The sequence below is a fragment of the Acinonyx jubatus genome, chromosome C1 (assembly GCF_027475565.1).
Source record: "Acinonyx jubatus isolate Ajub_Pintada_27869175 chromosome C1, VMU_Ajub_asm_v1.0, whole genome shotgun sequence".
Lineage (NCBI taxonomy): Eukaryota > Metazoa > Chordata > Mammalia > Carnivora > Felidae > Acinonyx > Acinonyx jubatus.
In genome coordinates, this window is record NC_069381.1 from 66,214,475 (window position 1) to 66,229,211 (window position 14,737).

A 14,737-nucleotide genomic window follows, 5' to 3' on the forward strand; every position below is an offset into this window, starting at 1 on the left:
AAGAAAGGACAGAGGTACACATAGGGGAGAAAGACATGTGAAGGTAGAAGCAGAGATTGGAATGATGCAGGTACAAGCCAAGAAGTGCCAAGGATTGCTGGAAGGCAGCCAAAAATAGGAAGGTGCAAGGAAGGATTCTTCCCTAAAGCCTACTGAGGGAGAATGGCCCTCCTGACACCTTGATTTTGGATTTCTGGCCTCCAGAACTGAGAGAACAAATTTCTCTTGTTTTAAGTCACCTATTTTGTAGTGATCTGTTATAGCAGCTGTAGGAAATTAACACAAATGGCATGTCATATCCTGAGAGAAGTCTTTTCTAACTGCCCTGTGCTTGGTCTCACTATCCCATCTGACCTAGAAGTTTTTTCCTATATTACATCATACTCTTTTCTTTCTATTATATTTTAAAGCAATTCCTCATTTATTTGACTTTCTCTTCATAAAACAGTGAGATATTTAAGGTCAAGGATTTTATTTATCTTTACATACCTAGAACTTAGGTTGGGGACAGAAATCTAAGTTAACACAGAATGAATGGCTGACTTTTTATTATAATTGAAATATTATCTATATTATTTTAATGGTTTTCTATATATATCCAATGAGATAAGCATAATTTCATTTAATTAGTAATGAACATCACCATCATCTATAGGCAACAATAATTTATTCAGCTAGGTGCTAGGAATATGTAAACCAGACATGGCCCTTGTTTTGAAATAATCTAACAGAATACACAAGGAGAAAGGGAAGGGGAGGGGAGGGGAGGGGAGAGGAGGGGAGGGAAGGGAAGGGGAGGGGGAAGGGAAGGGAGGGGGAGGGGAAGGGAAAGGAGGGGGAGGGGAAGGAAAGGGAAGGGAAGGGAAGGGAAGGGAAGCCTAGAGAGAAGAGGCAATCTGCCATTAAGATACAAACGAAAGTCAAATGGATTTTAAAACTTTTGCTTTTAACTATTTGGATATAATTTCTTTGCCCACGAAAGAAGCATCTTTTTTTTCTATGTGAATTCCCGCTAAGTTTGGTAAGGGAGTGCCAGTGCTGACTGGTGTGTGCTGACAGGAGGTTTCAGGTCTAAACTTTATCCACATATGATGGCTCTCAAACTGTGGCAAGCATGATGATCACCAGAGATTTTGGATCCACATCGAAGAGGTCTGGGTTGAAATCCAAAGATGCAGCTTTTCAGCAGTCATCCTGGAAACTTTGATTTCAGCTATGCCTTTGAGAAACACTGCTTTGGAGAATTCTAAAGACACTTCTAAAGGAAAATGTGATGTTTGTTCCCCTCCATGTATCTTTGTTCATGCCATTACTATTCTATGAAATGTGTTATCAATTTTTCTCTATTGATACTGAAAGATGTTCTTCAAGTTCATGTTCAAATCCCACAAAATTTCCTGACCATTTTTATCACCCTAATCATTTCTGCTCTGACTGCACAGGACTTATTATGCAACTGTCATTTCATTCCATTTTACTATTTTTGGCAATATTTTTACTTCCATTCAGATGGCCAAGCACCTCTTGATGCATGTCGTTGATATTAAATATTTTACATTGTTTTTTAAGCTTATTTATTTTGAGAGAGAGAGAACATGAGCTAGCTTGTGCTCGAGTCGGGGAAGGGCAGAGAGAGAAGGAGAGAAAGATTTCCAAGCAGACAAGACTAACTTGAGCTGAAATCAAGAGTCAGACTCTCCACCAACTGAGCTATTCAAGCGCCCCCATTGAATATTTTACTTTCAATAAAAGTATATTCAAACTAGTTTTGAGAGGCTAGAAGCAAATAAGTTTGCCATGCTAAATATTTCCTGATAATCAACTATCTAGGAATTTGTTTTTGTATTTCTTAGAGAAACTGGTTTGTAGAAATTGTTCTAACAACAAAAAAAAAATGTGAATACAGGGATTGTAAAACATTATAATTAGTATTGTGCCTGTTTCAAAAAATTTCTTGGAAAATTTAATATTCATCCATAATATTCTTTTGCCTGAGGAGCTTATTAAGCCCTAGTAATATAACTGCACGTGCTGAGGGTGTTTCCAATTGCATACATATAACCAAAGACCATAGTAACAGAGGGTTTCATTAGTTCATATTGACATTATAGGTAAAAAAAAGAGAGTGTTTTAAAAAAGCTTGGTGAGACTGATTTCTTCATAAATAGCCTGCAGCATATGCCCCTGTTAAATGAATTACTAATAACATAAAATATGTTGAATACTGCATCCAAACAGAATACAGAAATGTGGAGTTCATTGACATTAATGAGTGGTAAGGGTGTGGAAGGCTTTTCTAATCCAGAAATTTATAGTGTTCTCTATATATCTACCCTTCCATCAGTCAGTCCTCCTGAAACTTGATTTAAAAAAATTGATTTTGCTTTTGCACTTTTAAATACAAATAATGATCTCCTTTTGCTTTCTACCCACAGCTGCAGAATCCCACCTGGATTAATCTAGTGATTTATTGAAAATGAGCACATTGATCTTCCTTTACCCTTCCCTCCTTGGTTCTGTAGAGGTACTCCTGGACCCAACTTTAGCAGCAGTCTCTGATATTTAAAACCCTATAGAGACTGAGCCTCCCTGGTTGAAAATAAATTGCTGCTCATTTTGGTCAAGCTCAATTGGTTTTCTAGAACAGGGCTAAGCCTGATGGTGATGTCATGACCACTCAGTTCCTGGTGGAAGAAATTGATTGATTGGTCTTGCTCAGAATGTCAGAGGAGCAATGCACAGAGCGCAAGACATGAGCCACAGCGGGATTCCTGGGTTGACTTTGCGGTGAGATTTAAAATCCCTGGCAAAAAGGGAAACATGACAGTTGTGATGATAAGTGTCTCTGTAGGGTGGCTTCTTCAATCGTAGCAGGTCATGTTACAGAAACACTCTAAACAGCATGTATCAGGTAAAATAATTGCTGCTAGGTCACTTACAGAAAATTCTGGAGAGACTTTTTCCAAAAGCATATCATCTTTCTTGAGTATGGTATACACTTAATTTTTAAAGACATTGGTCCAACTTTGAAATGTCTTGCATATTACCCTCTTATTATGAATGTAGAATGAGAACATTTTAAAATAAAATGGTTCACAACAAACAAACATCTTATCCAAATAATGCTGACCATTGAAAATTTTAGTGCAGAGGTTGCATCTGAGAAAAGCATTCAGGGTTGCTTCTTTCCATATGGAGAGCAAGGCTATTGGAACTAAACGCTGAGGCTGCTATATTATTTCACTCTCTCATTCATTGCTCTATTCAACCCCCATCAAGCAATAGAAATATATAGAGCTTGGGGCCACAGTGGTGAATAAAGTATTTCCCACTATCAAAGAGTTCATTAGCTATATACTAAGGTAGATTAAATTCAGTTTGATGAATGCTATAGATAGGAACAAGCTGCTATGGGGCACGTGTGAAGAAAATTTCTATATTACGAACCTCTGAATATAAATCTGTTTGAGGAGTACCTCACAAAGCCTAGAGTAGGAGATGGGTCCTGAGAAGGCTTTCTTTGGGAAAATAACATGGCTACTTCACTATTATCATCTAATTTACTATGTATCACTGTACCTTTGCTGGACTAATTAACCTCAAATCTTGTCATTCTTAAAATAGCTTCATTTTAGTCAAATATCAACAGAATATTTTCCTTCCTTCTTACAAAATAAGGTAGTACAGTCAGATCTTAATTCATGCTATGCACTCATTCAAAGCATGTCCATGGCTTTTCATCATTACAAAAAGTATTCCAAGCAATTAAGATGGACATTAAGATCCTTCATCACCCAGCTGCTACTATCCTCCTCAGGAACTTCTGACTTCTCCAGTTTGAGATTTATACCCAAGGATTGCCACGTTGCTTGTACTTCCTGAATATGTCACACAGCTTCATGTTATCACAACCTTAATATGCTATTTTCTCTGATTGGGTGGTCTTTTGCTCAGATGACAGAAAACAATAAATATGATCTCATTCATCATTTGCTCTGCAAAATGTTGTCTAACACTCCCAAGCGGTTAACATTTTTCCCCTTTGTGTTTACTTTCCTTTGGGTATTGTATCACTAATGATGATGTAACACTTCTTTCCCATTCATTCACATACAGTTGAGCATCATTATGTATGAATTCTGTATTTGCAAGTTTACCTACTCACCGGAATTTATTTGTAACCCCAATATACATGGCACTTTTGCAGTCATTAGAAGACATGTGCAGAATGATGAAATATTTGAGTCTCTCAATGCAAGTGTTCCAGGTTGAGGCAAAACAAGGCACACACTGACTTTTTACATCAGCTCTCATACCATAAAGTGTCCTTTGCTTAAACTATTTGGTGCCATATTTTTTTTACATTTTTGAGCTTGGGTTGGTGATTTTGCTGTTTAAAATGGCCCCCAACTGTGGTGCTGAAGTGCTTTCTAGTGTTCTAAGCAGAAGGTGGCTCTGATGTGCCTTATGAAGAATATATATGTGTTAGATTAGTTCCTTTCAGACATGAGTTATGGAATTGTTGGTCATGAGTTCAGTGTTAATGAATCAACAATATATATTTTATACAGTGTCTTTAGACAAAATGCACACAATGAATCCAGTTTATATTAATTTGAAATCAAATTGGAGAAGGAGAATATAAAAATAAACACACACATGTATATATGTATATGTGTGTGTAGCTTCTAAATTTTAGGTAGGAATTATGTGCACTTAATATAAAGAAAAGAATGAAGAGCCTAGATGAAAAGAAAGAAATTCTAATCAGAGAAATTTTTAAATATCCATAGTATCTATATATCACATAGATCCCTCCCATCAGATGACATACCAAGAGGCAGAGTCAGGTTTTCTGCCTAGTAGTCCAGTTTTGTTTGTTTGTTTGTTTGTTTTGCATTTGAAATCCTTTGGGTTGTCATAGAACACGAAGTTAAATAATACCATAGGTCCAGCCAGCCAGCTTTGCATAGTATCTTTTACTATCTGAATATAGAATAGGGTTCCCCAGTGAGAAGTGAGCTAAAGGTAAAATTATGACTGTAGGGAGGCCAAGTCTCTCCTGAACATCAGTATCCTTCTGATGCATGCTCATGCAGCAGAGGCAGCAGTCAGGCAAAAAACTTCCATGTCCACTCTGATTTCCAAAAACCCACCCCTAGATAAAGCAACATGGTACTCCTTTGTTCTTTGGAAAGGGGAAAAGGACAACAGTATTCACTAGAGCATTGGGAATGCTATTGCTTTCAGTGGTAACAGAACCTTTGTGAGAGCTTGGTTTTCCCAAACTAGACTGAAGCTCCTTTTTTTTTCTTTTTAATTACTCCTAAATAGAAATGTTGTTAGTCCAGAATATAAGGGCACTTCAGGTAATTTTCCTCTTACATCTCTCCAAGTCGATATTGCCCTACAAATATAGTTCAGTTGACTTTTGAATGACAGAAGTCGTTTGAAGATATACTTGGGCAACCAGTATTTGCCGTTTGTCACAAAAATCAATCAATTAATCCATCATTCAAACAAATGGGATGCTATTCTGGGTCTTGCACTGTGTACACAGTAAAGTATATGGAATAGTATCAAGAAACTTAATTCCCATCTCTTTTTTATTCTCTGTTGAGGTCAAACTAGATTTATTTGACAGTGGTAGACATATCTGGATACTGCTGACACATCTGGAAAAGTCTGTGTTTTATAAAGGTGATATTTCTATAAATATTTGAATAACATTTATTTGTTCATTAGGGTTTCAAAATCTCTTCAGGAATCGTGGACACAACTCAACCTCTCATGATATTCTAGATATTCAATAAATGTATGCTGAGGAAATAAACATAATGAATGTTTTCTAAAAATATCTGAAAATCATAATTCCAGTGAACTCTAATTCTAAGAAGGGAAGAACACATTTAAAGCCCAAAAGTATTATAAATTGAAGGGGACTGAAGATCATTTACTCCGTAAGTTTGCTCTTAAATTTGTGACACTTCTATTCTTAGCCTGTTAGAAGCTAAGTGCAGGTATCTATTGAATTTCTATTGAATTGGCTACCTTCCCCTAGGCAACTTTTCTACAGGCTGCCTCTCCTCCCCCTTAAAACCAGAGATAAGACATACAAAAGTTTGCTCCTGGAAGTTGTGATCACTAAGCATTACTTTGGGCCTCCAGCCCTACAATAGTTGTTTAAACCAAGGGCTGCCAGTTGGTCCACACAGAGCTAATGAGCTCCTTCATTGGAAAATCTCAGATTGAGACTATGTAATTTCAACTAGCATATAGAATAGCATATAAAGAAAACTCGCATGTGGTTAGAAAAGAAAAGAAAGCAAATGCCAAAGGGACACAAGGATAAGAGCTTGATATGTCTACTTTCTGGTTCTACCCCATTCCTAAGAGTATCTCTGGTTCTATAGAAAAGATCCTCTATTAGATACTTCCTTTTGCCTAAGCTAGTTTTAGAGAGATCCTTGAGAAGTAACATTGATAGCATAAACTTTTGAGCCACAATTCTTGGAGTCTAAAATCTGTTCCACAAATATTTTGTAAAAAATTTTGAACCTCCTTATTCTTCAGTATCTGAGCTATAAAAGAAAAATAATAAAGCAACACAATTTATATATTGGTGGTAAAGTTAAAAGTAGAATATATATATATATATATATAACTTGTATATATAATATACAAATGCCGATGTATATATACATTATGTAAGTATGTATGTTACATATATAAATGCATACATATAGATATAAATACATACATATATAGGCAATATGTATGATATATATACATTTATATATAATACCAACATATAGATGAGGATTATATAAATACTGATAGATGATATATACATACATACATAGATGATTGTATCCCTCATTTAACTTCATCACAATCTGTCAGATAAGTATACACACACACAAACACACACACACCTAGGAGAGTAATAGTGCCTGACACATAGTATGCATTCTGTAGATATTATCTTGGCAAAAAGAACAGAGAGACAAATAGTATTCTAATGACCTCAGATGTTCTGCATGAGTTGCCTCACCATGAACAAGCTTCAAGAAGAGGTCATTCAACCCAATCCCAATTTTTATCTCAATTGTTAGGTGCTATCAAGTGGACTTCTCAAATTATTCCTCTAGAGAGCTGGCACTGAGCTCAGGGTGCACACACCAGCCTTACTCACCAAGACTATCCCCCGGCCTGTAACAAGATAGAGGAACAGGGATGAGGTTTCTGTCTTGGAGTACACCATGGGTGCAGCTGGGCTCTCTCATATTTGTAATCCTCTCCAAGGGAAGATAAGAGAACAAGGAAAGAAGGTGCCTAATTTTGCTGACTGCCTGTTTGAAAGTGTTTCCAGTAATGCTCATTTTAGGATCCTAGGGCTGCTGTAACAAAGTGCCACAAGTAGAGTGGCTTAAATAACAGAAATTTATTGTCTGACAAATCTGGAGGCTAGAATTCTGAGATCAAGGTGTTTACAAGGCCATGCTCTTTGCAAAGATGTTCACTAAAGCTCTTTTCCAGGTCTTTCTCCTAGCTTCCGCTAGTCTTCTGGCAGAAAAACTCTAGTCTTCACATGGCCTTCTGCCTGTCTCCATGTCTACCTGTTTTCAAATTTTCCCTTTTTATGAAGATATTAGTCATACTGAATTAGAATCTACCTTAATGACCTTATCTTAACTTGATCATATGTAAAGATTCTATTACAATATTTACAAATAAGGTCACATTCATAGATTATGGGGATTAGGACTTCAATATCTTTTAGGGTATACAATTTTCAACCCATAACAGTACCTATACTAGACAATGTAATAGTCAGCCACCATTGGCAAGTATTAATCATGGAGAGCAATCAGGCTAATAAGGAGAATGGGCATCAACTTCCAGCTATTCTGTGCTAAAATTATTTTCTGTTCTGACCTGAAGAATAAATTATTGAAGGATATAGGCACAAAAACAATGGAACCAAGACAATTCTCCCAGAATCTGATTCCTTTGTGTTGTACATGCGTGTTCTCCTTAAAGCCTAAAGAAAGTAGGATGTCACTGTTAATTTCTATAAATATTTTCATATTGAGAAAAATATATCTCAATCACTCTAAGTACTAGAAGTACAAACATGAGTAAGACACATAACATCCAATCTTCAGACACTCTCATTCTGACAAAGGAAACATAGTTATTAGATAAATTATAAAAATTGTAGTTAGTTGCTTAATGGAATTATAAACAGTATTATCAGAGTACAGAGAGCAAAATATTAAATCTATCTGGGATCATAAGAAAAAGTTTTATGGTCACATCAGTATCACTCATAAATACTGAGATGGAAATAAAATGATCTTTGAGCACAGCTTTGAAAAACAAATGAAATTTCATGTGTTACAAAAGAGGATAATAATATTACACAGTTGAACATTCATAATATTAGAAGTTGTGATTTTATCCTTTTTAATACTTAAAAAATTAACATAATATGTCACATCATTAAAAATCACAGACACACACACACACACACACACACACACACACACACACACACACAGAAAATAAGATTCACCCCCTGGAGGCGCATTTCTAGTCCTGTTTTCAAGAAGGATTTACTTATTATCATTAATATTCATAATAGGATTGGTGGTTATAGTACCTAAATGTGCCCTTTGATTTATCAACATCAGATATTTTTCTCCTAAAATTTTACCACGGTAAATGAAAATTTACTCACTCCACCCTACCTCTCCTATCCCAGTATAGAAATATCATTCTATTATCACCCTTACTTCTTATAACTGCCTCACAACCATAGAGTTTCTTTTTTATAACTTCTCACTTTTTAGAATGATATTATTAATACTCCACATTTCCCTTCACTTTCCTACTCTTCCCATTTCTATCTCCTAATTTCTGGTACTTATATTTTTACTTTCATGTTGTCAAGAATGAAAATACTTATACACTCTTTTATAATTATAATCAAACCTTCCATGAGTCGTCTATAGGTTGTTTCTAAATGCTAAAGATGCATAACTGTTATTTACATTAATACAACTACAATTTACTGAAGAAGCAAGTATTTGATGTGAATGTATTCGTCTCTCTAAATTTCTAATGCCATAATCCCTGTGATATTCAAATGGGAATTTTCAAATGGGTTTTCTACATTTCACTAATTGCTCAAAAACAGGCCAATTTAATTTGCTTCATATTTTGGATCATGACTTTCTTGCACTGCTTTCAATATTTTTATTTTGAAATAATGTCAGACTTAGAAATGTTGGAAAGAATGCACTGAGAGTTCACATATCCTGTTCCACCAACTCTCCTAATGTTAACAATTTACATAACCATAGTATTGTTATCAAAATGAGAAAATTGACATGGCTACAATACTATTAGCAAAATAATGGACTTTAATTTCACCAGTTTTTCTACTAATGCCCTTTTTCTCTCCCAGGTTACCACATTGGATTTATTTCTCATATCTCCTTAGTTTCTCCTAATCTCTGACAGTTCTTCAGTTTACCCTTGTCTTTTGTGACTTTGAAACTTATGAAGAGTACTGGTCAGTATTTTATAGAATATCTCTCCATTTCGATTTGTCTTGTGATTAGGTTGTGATTTTTTTTTTTTTTTGGCAAAAATAACATAGGATTCATGTGTGTTCTCATTGACCTTCATCCCAGAGACATGATGTCCATGTGTTCTATTATGACTGATTTTAACATTAGTCACTTATTTAAGATAGTTTCTGGTGGGTTTCAGCACTGTAGAATTACTGTTTTTTCCTTTGTAATTGATAAATATTTTGTATGAGATCTTTTGTAGCTATACAGATATTCCATTTCTACTCTAATTTTCAACTACCAATTATAGCATCCATCAGTGAATCCTGCTGTAATAATTATTAATGTGGTTTTATCTAATGGTGGTTTTATAGTTTTATCATTCTACATTAATTAGAATCTTTTTGTATTGCAGAGTTGTCTCTTCTACCCTATGTAATTATTTATTCAACTATATATTAGTATGGGCCCAAGGATATTTATTTTGTTCTATGGCTTATAATGCAACACTATCACTATTTAATTGGCTGTTCAATTTTTTCCATTATAGCTATTACTAGCTTCTTCCACTTGGGATGTTATGTCTTCCTGACTTGACTCTGCCCTTTTACCAGCACTTGTTATTTTTTAGCCTAGGAAGACATTCCAGGCATATCTTTTCTTTTCTCTTATATTTGCCCCAGACCTGAAATCTACTTTTCTCCAAAGAAACTTGGTTCATTTTATTATCTACTTGGGTCTATTTTTGGACTTTCTCTTTTAATGGTCAATTTATCTATTTATATACTAGACAATACCACATTGTTCCAATTACAGAGGGAAATTTTAATGAATGATATGGTTATTGCTTGTTTATTGTTTTGTTTTGTTTTTTTTCAGTGTTTTACTAGGCTAACCTAGCATGGTTGGTTTTCCATATGTACTGTAGTATCAAATTGTTTAACTTCACAAAATACTGGATGGTATTTTTACTGTAATTAGAATGGATTTATGCATTAACTTAGTGAGAACTGATATCTTTGTAATGTAGAATCATCCTCTCTAAAAGTACAGAATATATATTCCATTATTTCAAGCCTTCTTTTCTGAGTTTCAGGAGTATTCATAATTTTTTTCTCATACAGATTTTATGTCAATTTTATTCTTTAGTATTTAATCCTCTTTGTTATTATCATAAATGAAGCTTTTGCTATTTAGCTGTTGTTTGTATATATGCAAACTATTGATTGTTGTATGTTAATTTTAGACCCAATATTTTTTTCTGAATTCTTAATGTTTTAGTTAGTTTTATTATTGATTATCTGGGGTTTTCCAGGTATACTATCATAGATGCGAACAGACATTAATGGACTTTTTCACACCCATTTTATTCTAGTAGCTGATTTCTCTTATCTAATTGCATTGACTAATGCCTCTAGCACAGAGTTGAAGAGTACAGTGTCATCTACTGTCACATTAAATGGTTTTTAGTTTCTCTTCTATAGTATCTCATATCAGGATCAATATCCCTTCTCTGTTTGGATTTGGATTTGTCTGGTATAGCCTTCCATTCTTTTCTCAATCACTTGGTGTTAGGTATACCTCTCATAAACAGCATATAGTTGGCTCTTGTTTTGTGGTCCCCAATTTTTTTTCTTAACTACGTAAGTCAGTTCATATTCAAATATATTAATATACAGATATGAGCATATGGCAGATAAATTTATTCTGAAGTATTTCATATTTTACAATCATATTTATGTTATTGTATTTGTTTACATAGATATTAGCTCTGTTACACTGATCTGTAAACATTCTTAGAGGATTCCAATCACAGAAATACAATTCCTTCTTTGCCTGTCTTTCATTTCCACTACTTGTTCGTAGATCCTTTTTATATTTCATATATTTATATCCTCCTTTGTGTCATTTTGTTTCCTTGACTGTTTTCCTGCTTTTCTTCAATATATGTTATTCGATTTTCATTTAATTCTCATTTTAGCTCTTAAAATTTGTTATTAATTTATGACATTTTTTCTTATCCCTTTTCTTTTTAGGGTTCAATCTATTCTCTTGTTTATTTCTCTGGTTTTTGCCAATTCCACTTTTTAAATTTCTGATTCAAATACTTGCTTGAGTATATATAATTCTATTTGGAATGCTAGCTTACACACTTCTACTCTGTTATTTTGGGGGAGAAGGAAGGGGTACATTTTGTGTTGTGTGTAATTTTTTTCTTATTTTCTTCAATAGCTTTGTAAGCATTTCACTTTCCTTTTGTTCACTTTTATGGTATTAGTGTGTATTATATTAGGAAATGGTAAAGGAGTATGCAATATTCCTAGTGCAAGTTTACTCTTATTTCAGTAGAGCACAATCCAGATACTTTAGAAGGTTTGCTTGTTTGTTTTGATGGCAAGATTACAGTCCTCTGATTTCATGATTCTCATTAGTCTTGCAGTAACACTATGTTTCCCTCCCCCTTTTCTATGTTTTCTGTTCACTAACTAGTTGCCAAAGGATGTTCTTTTCTTTTTTGTTTTGCTTTGTTTCAGTGTCCCTTTGCATCTGGCCCTTCATCCATGATTCTCCAGTCACTTGCTGTTGAGATGTTTTCCTACATTTTTTTCTCTGATCTGCCCAAACACTTTTTCCAGTATTTTCAGATTTGGGTGGTCATTTTATATTACACTAAGGCCCTTCACCAGCCATCCTCTTCTGCTCATCTGTCTTCCCTATAGTTTTTTGGGTTTTGTTGGTTTTTTGTTTGTTTGTTTCAGTCTGTGGACACCACAAAGCATTGAGGCTGACTGGAGGTAAGGCAGAAATATGAGAGATCACATATTGGGATTTATTAATTGTATTCTTTTTACTCATTTTGTGGGTTTTGTGTTCTGTCTTCAAATTATGATAATGGTTTTTCATAAAATTTATGTCTCTCTTTTATTTTTTTCATATGAGTTGGGAGGATATTTTTGGAGATACTTACTTTGTTCTTGCCATTATTCTCCTATCCAGAAGTCTCTTCTTATACTGATTTTTGTTTGTTTATTGTTTGTTTTAATATTTCAAATGGCCTTTCCTTTTCTCTATTATTAGAATACATGTTGTATGTCTTTGTTATATACATAATGCTTTTCAGCTTATTCCTTAATACATTTATTGCTGGTTTTTTAGTACTTTTAAATATCATCCAATTAGATTCCTAATTTTTAAAGTTTGCTTTATATTTAAATCTTAACTTTCTCCTAAAGTTTTATTGTTGTTAGTTTTTTATTTTTTCAATCATTTTCCTTTTTTTGTTGAGAAAGAATTTCCTTTCACTTGACATTCTATGCCCACATGAAATGGCATTATTAGAACAATCTGACCTATCACTATCCTTTCAACTACTCCTCCAGAGGGGAAGAGAGTGTCTTATCTAACAAGCAAATTTTGTAGAAGAAACTGAAGAGGTCATGGCTCTGTTTCTTTTCTCTCTTTTTCTTCAAATTTGATGTATTATAAAGATGAAGCACTGAAGTAAAACTTTTTAAAGAGGATATTAGAAGTTGTTTTTAGATCAGAAAGATGCCCAATGGCATCTGACAGAAGAGAGCAAAATCTAAGATAACAGACTTGGGTAAGTTCACCAGAGGAAGCTGGGAGTAAGGATACAACCGAGGGAAGACTTTCAAAGCTACTGATAGAGAATCCCCCATAACAGCAATACAGGGAAGCATATTTTGAGTATCTAAACAGACAAAAGTGGAGAGACAGGCAAGGTCAATAAAAAAATAGTCAAAGTATTTTTAGGTGACATTTCAGGGTTATTTCAGAGTTATTGTAGGCAACATATCTGACAAATTATGCTACTCTAAGAGAAACAAATATTTAAAACATTAAAAGGATGCTAAGCAGAACTATAACAAAACTCTGGGCCTATTTCTGATATTGGTCAGCAGGGAAAATAATTTCTTGATGGGCTCATCTAATTCAGGGGGGTGAAAAAGTGTAAGATTTTGGATGCTTTTGGAAAATGTGGTATTTATTGGTTTTGTTCCACTAACTATGGGAAACTTTATATGGAAAAAGCAAAAACAAACAGATGCCATGGTGAGGGAAAAAAAGAAATATTGTGAGAAGGCATGGCAGAGATAGTGCTTCTTTCGGGACCAGTATGAATGCAAGTTCAGAAACATGAATAGCAACTTCCATTCAAAATCTGCTGAGGGTTATTCTCCAGTTGAAGCAAATATGGGTTAGGAATAGGAAAGTCTGGCATCTCATCTAAAATTTTGGCAAAGGGCAACAATTCCTCAAATGCCTTTTTCTGAGAGAGGAAGCATCATGTTTTGGTTATTGATGTAGAGTACTAAAATATGTATTTTGATGCAAGATGGCCTTTCATCAAAAAAGTTTAAATTCACAGCTTATAGATTCTGGAACATTAGCATAGGTTAACTAGAAATCTAATGAGGCTGAAACTTGGGAAGACTTAAAAAAAAAAAAAAAAAAAAAAAAAAAAAACCTAACCACTTTTACTCTAATATCCTCAAGTTTCCGTCATAGTTTCTTAAGTTTTTGTCACGGCTTTTAGTAACTAAATTCTAGATTATAGAACCATAATTTTGCTTGAGTCCCCATTTCTAGAGACAGTGGATGGGCTTATTTTTAAAATTTGTGGGGTACAGGCCAGTGCTATGATGGTATTCTGTACCCTTTTATTTTCCATATGAAACTATGGGTCGGCAACATCACATAGCTTAGATAAGTAATGTCAGCAGTGTTAAAGGAATATGTGGAAGAGAGCCGAGCCTGATTCTATCAGCCACCTTCACTGGAAACCCCGGGACAGAGATTCCATAATACAAATTAAAAGAGGGAAGAAATTTTGGGTGTTCCTTTATTGGATTTCCATCTCTTAGACTTTCAACTTACAAGGTCAAAGGAATTTGACTTTGACTCTTTTGAATTTGATGTATGTATAAGATTTGACATTAATATTTTGGAGTATTAATCAATATTTTGGAATCTGATAAAAGGATGAGGTTATAGTATAAATTTGGGGCATCCCTATTTTTTTGTTATTTTTTAAATTTAAATGTAAGCAGTTGAGGTCATTGCAGAAAATTTTTTTAAGTTTATTTATTTATTTGAGAGAGAGAGAGAGAGAGAGAGAGAGACAGTGAGCACAT

The 14,737-nt window shown here is 34.3% G+C and overlaps 1 long non-coding RNA gene across 1 annotated transcript in view; it reads right to left on the reverse strand.

The window, feature by feature from the left end:
* Positions 1-14,737, reverse strand: part of LOC128313905 (uncharacterized) — a 379,913-nt gene that overhangs the window by 99,685 nt on the left and 265,491 nt on the right. The window lies entirely within an intron of this gene.